At 41.9% G+C, this 9,366-nt stretch overlaps 1 long non-coding RNA gene across 2 annotated transcripts in view; it reads left to right on the top strand.

Annotated features, from left to right (window-relative positions):
• Positions 1–934: 934 nt before the first annotated feature.
• LOC136790450 (uncharacterized) overlaps positions 935–9,366 on the top strand; it is a 31,402-nt gene continuing 22,970 nt past the window's right edge. The window contains exons 1-2 of one of the 2 annotated variants that reach the window (XR_010830378.1): positions 935–2,163; positions 3,979–4,102. This is a non-coding gene — a long non-coding RNA (uncharacterized lncRNA). The remainder of the gene's footprint in view (positions 2,164–3,978; positions 4,103–9,366) is intronic. The other variant, XR_010830377.1, reaches the window with a different exon arrangement.

Genomic DNA, 9,366 nt, shown 5'->3' with positions numbered 1-9,366 from the left:
AACTAATGCAGTAGTTATGAATTGCTATGCAAAGGAAGGAACAAGCAGGTTGGGATAGTAACAGTAGATAGCCTCTTAAACTAGTTTTATTATTAGAAAAAAATGAACCTGGAACCACACCCTGTCTCACAGATTCATTTTCCCTTCTCTTAATCCTCATCCTCAGTTTTCCGGGAGTTTCTGCCTGAAAAAAAAAATGAATTCTGTAGAGAGCTATATATACAGGAAAAAAAAAAAAAAAGAAAAAAAAAAAAAGATGAGTCTGCTGTTTAAATTACCTCTCTTGTATATGTGCTATACATATGTTGGAAAGAGTCCAGTGGAGGGCCAAAAAGATGATACGGGGCCTGGAGCATCTTTCCGATGAGGAAAGGCTGCGAGACCTGGGTCTGTTCAGCCTGAAGAAAAGACTGAAAGGGGATCTTATCAATGTGTATTAATACCTGAGGTGTGGGAGACAGAGGGATTTGGCCAACCTCTTCTCAGTGGTTTGTGGGGATAGGACAAGGGGCAACGGCCACAAGATAGAGCACAGGAAGTTCCGCACCAGCATGCGAAAGAACGTCTTCACAGTGAGGGTGACGGAGCACTGGAACAGGCTGCCTAGGGAGGTTGTGGAGTCTCCCTCTCTGGAGGTATTCAAGGCACATCTGGACACCTACCTGGGCAGCCTGCTGTAAGGGGCCTGCTTTGGCAGGGGGGTTGGACCCGATGATCTTTCGAGGTCCCTTCCAACCCCTTCTATTCTGTGATTCTGTGATTCTGTGATGTTGAGTACATTTTTCTTCCACTACTCATGTTTCACTTGATCTCACCTGGCAGATTCATAAACTACAACCCAGACATCTGAGGAGCCATTCCTTGTAGTTTATAGATCTAGTTCAGCCATGCACACAAACTGAAGGTGAGATTCATTTAGGAACAAGAACAAAAGCTTATCCATCTATGTAAAAGCCACAGGGCTTCCATTTATCTAACACTTAACTTTCTTGCTAGCCTGGTAGGGAATGAGCCAAGCGGCAGAGACAGTAGAAAAATTATTTACTCAGAGCAACTGAAATTAAATTAGCTGTTAGTAGACATTGAACTGGAAAAACAACAGGTTTAATGAGAATGCTGTGGGAACATAAATACATTGATATGGATGCTTGGGCAAGTAAGAAAGGACTTTTAACAGGATGAGAAAGTGGTTAGACTCTGGACAGGGCTATCTGGCAGGAAGGGGTTATGTGGAGTAGGGAAGATTGCTGCAGTCATTCAGACAGTGAACTGTTCTGCTAATTGGGTTTAACAGTAGATTTGTATTTATACACCACATTTTGGAAAGGTCAGTGCAGGAAAAGATTGCCAGGCCCCTGAGCTTGTTTTTTTTTTCTGCCCATGAACTGGTTTTATACATCCCATTTGTGAGGTCTTTCTGTGCAATCTTTCTTCCCCAGAGGATCTCATCACATAACCTTTTTGCAAGTTCTTCTCTGAGTGTGTCATGGCAGGGATCATATCCTGCAATCGACCTTCTGAATTCAAAACAGTTTCAGAATGAGTCTGAGCCCTCACAGGCAGTCACCAGCTCTCTCCCTCCAGAAACCCGAGGAAATTCCTGGAGACATGCTGTCTATCCACCTCACTGGTTATCAAGTTGCTCAAGGGCGCAAGGGTTCAGAGGAGGACTGTACAGGGACCAGCATTCTTGGGACACCAGGGAACAAGAAGAGAATATCAATATCAGGAAAACCAATACTGATTTGCCGATCATCAGCTGTTATGTACCTATGCATGAACTCACATGATGGCATCTGTGATGCTAATCCTGAAAGTTACAGATATCTGACCTAATTTCCTAAGCCCAGTCTTCATTACCACTGTCTGACTAAAGCTCTGGAGAATGGTGTAACCTTCAGGAAAACTAAACCGCAAGGATGGAAAGGGGAATGGAAAAGGGAGAGCTGCCTCTGGTGAAAGATGAAGTGATTAAGAAGCCTTCTCCACAGACGTGGCAGCACAGAGTTGAGACTACTCCTGATCAGCCTAAGGAAACAAATCCAGGAACGCACTGGATAGGTTATGATGTTTGAATAGAAGAAACAGCATCTATCTGCTGGCCCACTGTAAAAGAGGTTGATGAGACTAACTTTACAACGAAGAGGGTGACAGAATTTTCAGGTAAGTAAAATACTGAAAAACTGAAAGTTATGTTTTAAAAGGATATACTGACTTATTAGGAAAATGAATATTTTAATGAGGTGAAGATTAAGAATTAATAAGAATATCATGGTTGCCCTGAAACTGTCTGAGAGGAAGATCTGAGAGTCAAATTAGATTGCTAGTACTTGCTACTTTTGTTACGTTCAGCTTTGGCCAATTTACTTCGAAATTACTGATGCCCCTCCCCTCAAGTTTTTAAATAGGCAGAACTCAAAAGGCAAAGTTAACATTCTCTTTTTGCTAGAATCAAAGCTTTCATTGTATTAGGATTACAGTAGCCATGATGGTGCAGGGATATGAGAGGCCAAATTTAAAGGGAAAGAACCATACCTTCCTTGAATAGCTAGGAAAAGCAGGCAAGCTTTATGGTTCACGTGCTTTCCCAGCCAGTGCTCCAATAGTCAAGCTGGGTGAGGGATGCCTGAAATTGCTAAGCAGAACTCGAGAGCCTGGTTGCTTGCAGCACTGGCTCCCTCCACCTGCTGTTCACTCTGTCTCCTGCAATGACAAGATAAGCCACCACTGAAGTGCATATGCACATGAGCAGGGGGCAAATTTGGCAGCCAGTGCTTGTCTTTCATTGCAGAACACTTTCAAATCCATGAAAGAAGATCGCTATGAAAGATGCTGGTATTTATTTTACAGTATTACTAGTGCAGCAGCTGCTAGACAGTATGTGGCACTATTTGAAAGGTTCTCAGCAAAATTTGCTATTCATTCTAGGCAGTGATTGCTTGGATAAACCTTGCAAAAAGTTGGTGTATACAGTATGATCCTGTGCAAAAATACTTGCTTTATCAAAATTGCCACTAGCTTGAATACAGCTATAATGTATGTTAAAAATATTTTCCTAAAGTTTTCAGGTCTAATAAACTGGCCAGGCTGTGTGGCTTGAAATGAAATCCAGGTGAATAATACGTTTTGAATAATTCGAATGTTACTTCTTTTTCTCCTTACAGGATAATAAAAGCATATCTCACTTTCCTCAGCTGCTTTTGAGAAGTGTTCAAACTTTCTGCAATGAGATTCAACTTCAAAACATATGTGTGCATTTGGTATTTATTTCAGTATGTTGTTTCATTGTTAACACCAGATGTCATATGGATTCATTTTCATTTTCAAACAGGTTAAGTATAAAAATAATTTATTGCAAAAAATACTGTGCTATGTGATTGTAAAATCCAACAGTTGTCATCACTAGCACTTTTAATGTCAATATTTTGTTTTCAATTAATGTTTATACCACCACACCCTGACTTTGACATCCATGGATAGCATCAAAGCCAAGGGAAATGAACATGAGCAAAGGTTGTCTTGTGAATTGTTGCAGTACCAAAGTCAGTGAATTACTGCAGACGTTTTTGTAGCATTCAGTCTTCTCTCCTGAACTGCATGTTTTAATCTTATGCCCATCATTCTAATAAAAAAAAAAAGGGGTGGGGGGACGGACGGACATGGACCTACAATCTGTTCTGCGTGAAAGCATATCCTGTATAGCTGAAATTTAGATTATGTATCCTTCCTGCCCTACCTTCTTTCCTCCAAGAAGCTTCTACTATATTGACAATTTAGAAAAACATGTCCTAAACTGAAAATAGTAGATTTTCCCAGTTTTTGTCTTTCAGATGTTTTCAGATGGCAATCCATTATCCCACAAGATATTTCATCTGAGTCCTTTGGAATATCTTTTCTCAGGTTTCATGTAACTGCAACTCTAAAATTGTGTGTATGTTTTGTTTCTTATGTATTTCCCTGGACTGTGATCAAATGAAGGAGAGGGCTAGCCATTAAGAGTTAAATACACCAGAGATGAGCAACCCGCACACAGATGGTACATATGAAGTGCAGTTGTCAAAACTCTCATAAGACTGGATGGATCAGCATTTACTTTCTAGTGGTTTGTACCCATTTTACATAATACATTTAATGATTACAGCACAGATCAGAGTGGAGCAGATGCATGCAAACTGTACATTGTATAAGTTAAGGTGAAATAAGGTAAAATAATGCCACCTCTACTTTCAGTTATTGCTTTTCAGAAATTCAGACCTTAAAAAAAAAAAAAAAAAAGCAGTTATAAGTATATTGTGTTAGCTCATATTATAAATCTGTTTCAGGAGCAGATTTATTTTGCTTTTCATGCAATCTGGGATAAGATTGCATTCTGAGCTGCCAAGTTAGTCACTGGCAACACATATGAGGGCAGGAGTCTTGGGAGCTATTGTAGATCACATTGTTGTCACCTCAGAAATGCAAATGGGGACTAGAGTCTCTTCAGTTTTCCAATAATCTGTGAAGGCTTAGGAAAGGCTAGTTGGCTTTAAAGGTGCCTATTAATGCTGTCTAGTTCCAGAGCTGGCTTTAGGCAAAAGCTGCTGCAGTGGACTTTAAATGGTCCCTGTCAGCCTTAAACCATCTCAGCTAGGACATGCAGAGGTTCTAACATGTAAACCATGGAAGAGAGAGATCTTGTGGGATAGAAAAGGTGGCTGGGAGAGCAAGGAGGCTAGGGCTTTAGATGAGGTCAGAAACATGGCCTTCAGAAGAGATGTACAGATGTAACTATTGAATACAGTTGCTAGTGTTTACTTGTACTCCTTGAAAAGGAAGGCTGGCCTTAGATACAGGGATGCTTTATATTTGGCCCAAATTTCCGTAAAGTCGATTGAACATTTCCCAGATATCTGGAAGGTTGAAACAGAAGTAGATGTTGATAATTGAAGAGATAAAAAGTATAAATCCCTTCTAGAGTATGAGAAGCCTCTTCAGGCAGTCACAAAAAGCTTGCAAAAAGATGTTGACTAACTTAAAATCATAGAATCAAAGAATATCCTGATTTGGAAGGGATCCACAAGGATCATTGGGTCCAACTCCTGGCTCCACACAGGGCCACCCAAAAAGCAAACCCTATGTCTGTCCAAATGCTTCTTGAACTCTGGCAGGTTTGCTGCTGTGACTACTTTTCTCTGGAGCCTGTCCCAGTGCCCGACCACCCTCTGGGTGCAGAACCTTTCCCTCACACCCAGCCTGACCCTCCCCTGTCCCAGCTCCATGCCGTTCCCTCGGGTCCTGTCGCTGTCCCCAGAGAGCAGAGCTCAGCTCCTGCCCCTCCACTCCCCTCGTGAGGAAGCTGCAGGCCACCATGAGTACAGTCCAGTACAGTCCAGCCCCTCCAATACATACAGCTCCACCACCCAGCAAGCCTGGTGTTGTGTAGAACATCCCATGATCAAGAAACCCAAACTTCTGCTAGTGATACCAGCCTTGCAGCCATGTATTGATCAGCTGGGTCTGTCTGCCTGTTCCTTTCAATATTGTTCTCTGCTACTGGAAGGATAGAGGAAAACTACCTGTGCTCCTGATCCTTTAAACTATTGTCCTAAGGTCCTGCAGTCTCTTTTGATTGCCCTTGGACTTCTCTCTTCTACTTCATCACTGCTGACCTGAAAAAACAATAATGGATAAAAATCAGAGGTCTGTACGTACCAGGCTAGTGAGCTTTCTTGTAAAGTCTCTTACCCCAGACACAGGGAGGTAGCAGACTTCCCTGTGGGTTGGGTCTGGTCAGCAAATCAGGCGCTTTGCTTACCTCAGAAGGGAGTTGCTAATGGCAACAACCCTTTCTTTTTTTCATGATACAGGTGGTAGGCTGACTTTCCCTAGGTGACCCCTCCAACCTGGGGGGACCTTTGCCCACATCATTGTTTGTCTGTCCATCAAATTCCAGAGCCTCAGATACCTGTTGTATGGGCACCTGGGAGAGTGAGGTAGACAGGGAGAGGAATCACCATCTGCCCTGAGCAGAAACTTGCTTCCATTCCCCCATCCCGTAGGTCCCCTCCTTCTGGCTGGTGGCGAGAGAGTAGGGGATCCTTCACTTCTTTTGTGGCTGGCTGACGCATATGTCTCAGGGATGGTAGGGAATGATCCCACCAGTCCATCTCCTTCTCCAGCTCCCTAACGGTCCTCAGCCCGCCCACCTCCTCCTGCAGCTCTGTCACCAGGCTGAGCAGTTCTTCTACCTGGGTGCACCTCCCACAGGTGTATTCACCGCTGCCGTCAGACACTGACAGAAAGCGTGGGCACACTCCGCAGCCTCAGATCTGGCTGGCTGCATGTTCCCTCGGGAGCTCTGTCTGGGTAGCTGCATCACTTTTTGTGGCTGGAGAGTCCACAGAGGGCACAGAGGACATAAATTTCTGCCAGGTGGATGCCATGACTGGAGCTCCTTGCGAGCGGGTTACAACCACCATTGGAAGTGGCAGTGACAGCACCCTCCCTGGACACCCTCCTGCACAAATTGCTGCACTGCTCCCTGGCTGATGCACCACAGCCTGTTAGCCCACACTGGTTTCAGCACTCCCCAGGGCTGGCTTTTGGGAAACACCCTTGTAAGCTTCGATTTCCCACTATGCTGCAGAATGTGCCTGCACTGGTGCTGATCGCCTCAACGATTGATGCTTCTGCTTATTCATTCTGGCAGATGTGGGTCTTTGGTTCCTATGGGACCCAGGAGAGGAGGCAGGTTTCCTCTAGGGTGAGAAAGTTAATCCTAAATAGTCTTTTCAGGGAAATTACAAGAAGAGCCTGGATTAGGCAGACAGCTTCCTCTGGTACGTGTTGTAACTCTATCCACTGTGAATTTGTAAGGTTAGATTTAGGCTTTGAAGTGAAGGTCTGCATGCTTTTTTGGAGGACATAATTTCCATTTGTCATGAGCCGACACGAGAAATGGAGCTTTACCTTTGTAAGCCCTGCTCAAAGAATGATGGCAACTCCGTGAGCCCAAAGCATGTGACCCCAAATTCAATAGGTGCTCTCTCAGCGGGAGGGCTTGCTGCACTGGACTCTGGCTATCACAGTCTGTCTGCGGGCGTCATCATTAATTGAAGCCCTTAATGAAATGGAAAATGTATTCTCACTCTTCGTTTCTTAGAAACCCAAATGCAAGAGGGACAGACTTTATGAAAGTGCTTTAGCAACGCACATTCCCTAGTTTATCCCATCAGATTGGACTACAGCTATGCAGAACACACTGTACTTCCTCAAGGGCACCCTTTTAGATGAGCCAACAATATAAAAACCTTGTGGGCAACATGAGCCAGGCCTGCACATGTTTTTAGCCTTCACATCTGTTTAACCAGCAGTCATAGCAGCATCTCCCTATAAAAATGACAAATCTTAAGCTTCTTCTTATTTTTTAATGTAAAAGCTTTAATATCATGAACTTCGTGTCAGGACCCTCCCTGAGTGCACTCAGGGGCCTTCCTGGTCCTGACAAGCAACATAGAGGACTCCACCAGTTTGCTAGAATGGGGTCCCCTTGAGAAATGCAGATGGTCTTTGATAGCCATATATTGTGTGGGGATTTTAGTGGTGTCTCACAGTATTAGAACACCCGAACTAGCATGAATAACCAAAGCAGTGTAGCTGTGATGGCATAAGGTGCCCTTAACAGTTATTTACTATATGTAAGACTAATATGAAAGTAGCTTAACTGACTTGCTGAAACATCATAGTGGGAAATATGTGACATGAATAGAGAGAGAATTCACTTTTCCAAGGCAATGTTTGTTTTTTACAGCTGCTTTTTCTCTTGCACTGACTCATGTATTTTGTGCTCTCTCACTTAGCAGTGAATACAATAGAGGTACTTTATACAAATTATTAAGGGCATAACTCTTATTTATTCCCACAGGACAACTCATGTTCTAATACTACATGATGATGATGGCAATAAATTGCTGTATTCATATCCACAGAAATGCCAAAATCCATCTAACCAGTGACTGCTATACTTTGTGACCTGTATTAAAAGAACAGTAATATAATGTCCAAATGTAATAACAGTAATATAAAAACAGTAATATAATGTCCAAAGAACAGTAATATAATGTACAAATCTGCATAAATACAGTGTTTGAAATAGGCAGATATATGTATATATGTGTGCGAGTGCCTGTGTGTAAATCTTTATATAAATACACTCATACGTTGAGTCAGCAGTACAAAGAAGTATTGATTTACTTACCACAGCTGTGAAATCAGATGGGTGTAATATCTTACTGAGACTTTTCAAGTTCCCTGTTTACATGTGTTACAGGTAACTACCATACTAAAAAAAACAAGTCACTAAAATGGCACTTTGCTGGAGGGTTTGGGATTGTAGATTGTAGAGAAGGAGAGAGAGAGAGAAAGAGAAGCAGAAGATCACAGGCTAAAGCAAACATATATGGAAGTCTCTGCAAATCATTATACCACAGAGTTGCCTTTCAGAAAAACTAGAGTTCATTGTATCGTTTGTAGCTGTTGTGTTGAAATGACTCGGACACTCTTTGTATATATTTGTTTTACCCTTTGTCACTACCTTTACATACTATCTCATGATCTTCAGTCATTCTCCTATTCCTACTTTTGTTTCTCATCTCTGTATGGGCTTTTTTCTTCTCCCTGAAGCCCGGACACTAGTACAAAAGAAATTAGCACCTAACTCTACTGGGTTCTTAATTAGCTAGGAAGAGCAGTTGCATTTTCAGCACAAACTGAGAGAATTGTTAGATATTTTTTTATCCTGAAGTTTAGAAGTGTTTTGCTGAGAGTTTTATGGCTAGGAGATTTGACCAAATTACAATTTATAACAACATAATTTTGATGATGGAAGCAGCATATGATTGCCCAGCTCCTAGAAGATATTCCTGCCAAGTTTTATGTTTGTATTGCAAAGTTTGGAGACGCTAGAGTTCATCACTAAAACATTTCTAAGAGTTCAGAATGGGAAGAAAAGTTATATTTCTTCAATCATGCTGAAAGAAAGAGCTAAACTTTTTATTTTTCTTCCAAATTAGAAAAAAAAAAAAAAGTCAAAGCTGACACATAGTAAGAAAAAGAAACCTAACCTGAATCATTATATCTGATAAAGTTATAAGAAAGTGAAAATTTAAAGTGGTGAAGCTGGAGATCATCAGTTCTGGCCAAATTCATAGGTAACTTGATCAGTTGTGTTGTGACAATTATTTGGTGCTTTGTTAGTGTCAGTCTATGTACTAAAAAAATAGAAAATTTCCACAGCATTTGGCATGGACAATACACTTAAAAAAACAATGTAACTCTCTTCTGACAGTTGCCATGAATCTACATATCAGCAGTAATAACCTCTGCGTA

The sequence above is a fragment of the Anser cygnoides genome, chromosome 3 (assembly GCF_040182565.1).
Source record: "Anser cygnoides isolate HZ-2024a breed goose chromosome 3, Taihu_goose_T2T_genome, whole genome shotgun sequence".
NCBI lineage: Eukaryota > Metazoa > Chordata > Aves > Anseriformes > Anatidae > Anser > Anser cygnoides.
This window is presented reverse-complemented; position numbering and strand designations above follow the sequence as displayed.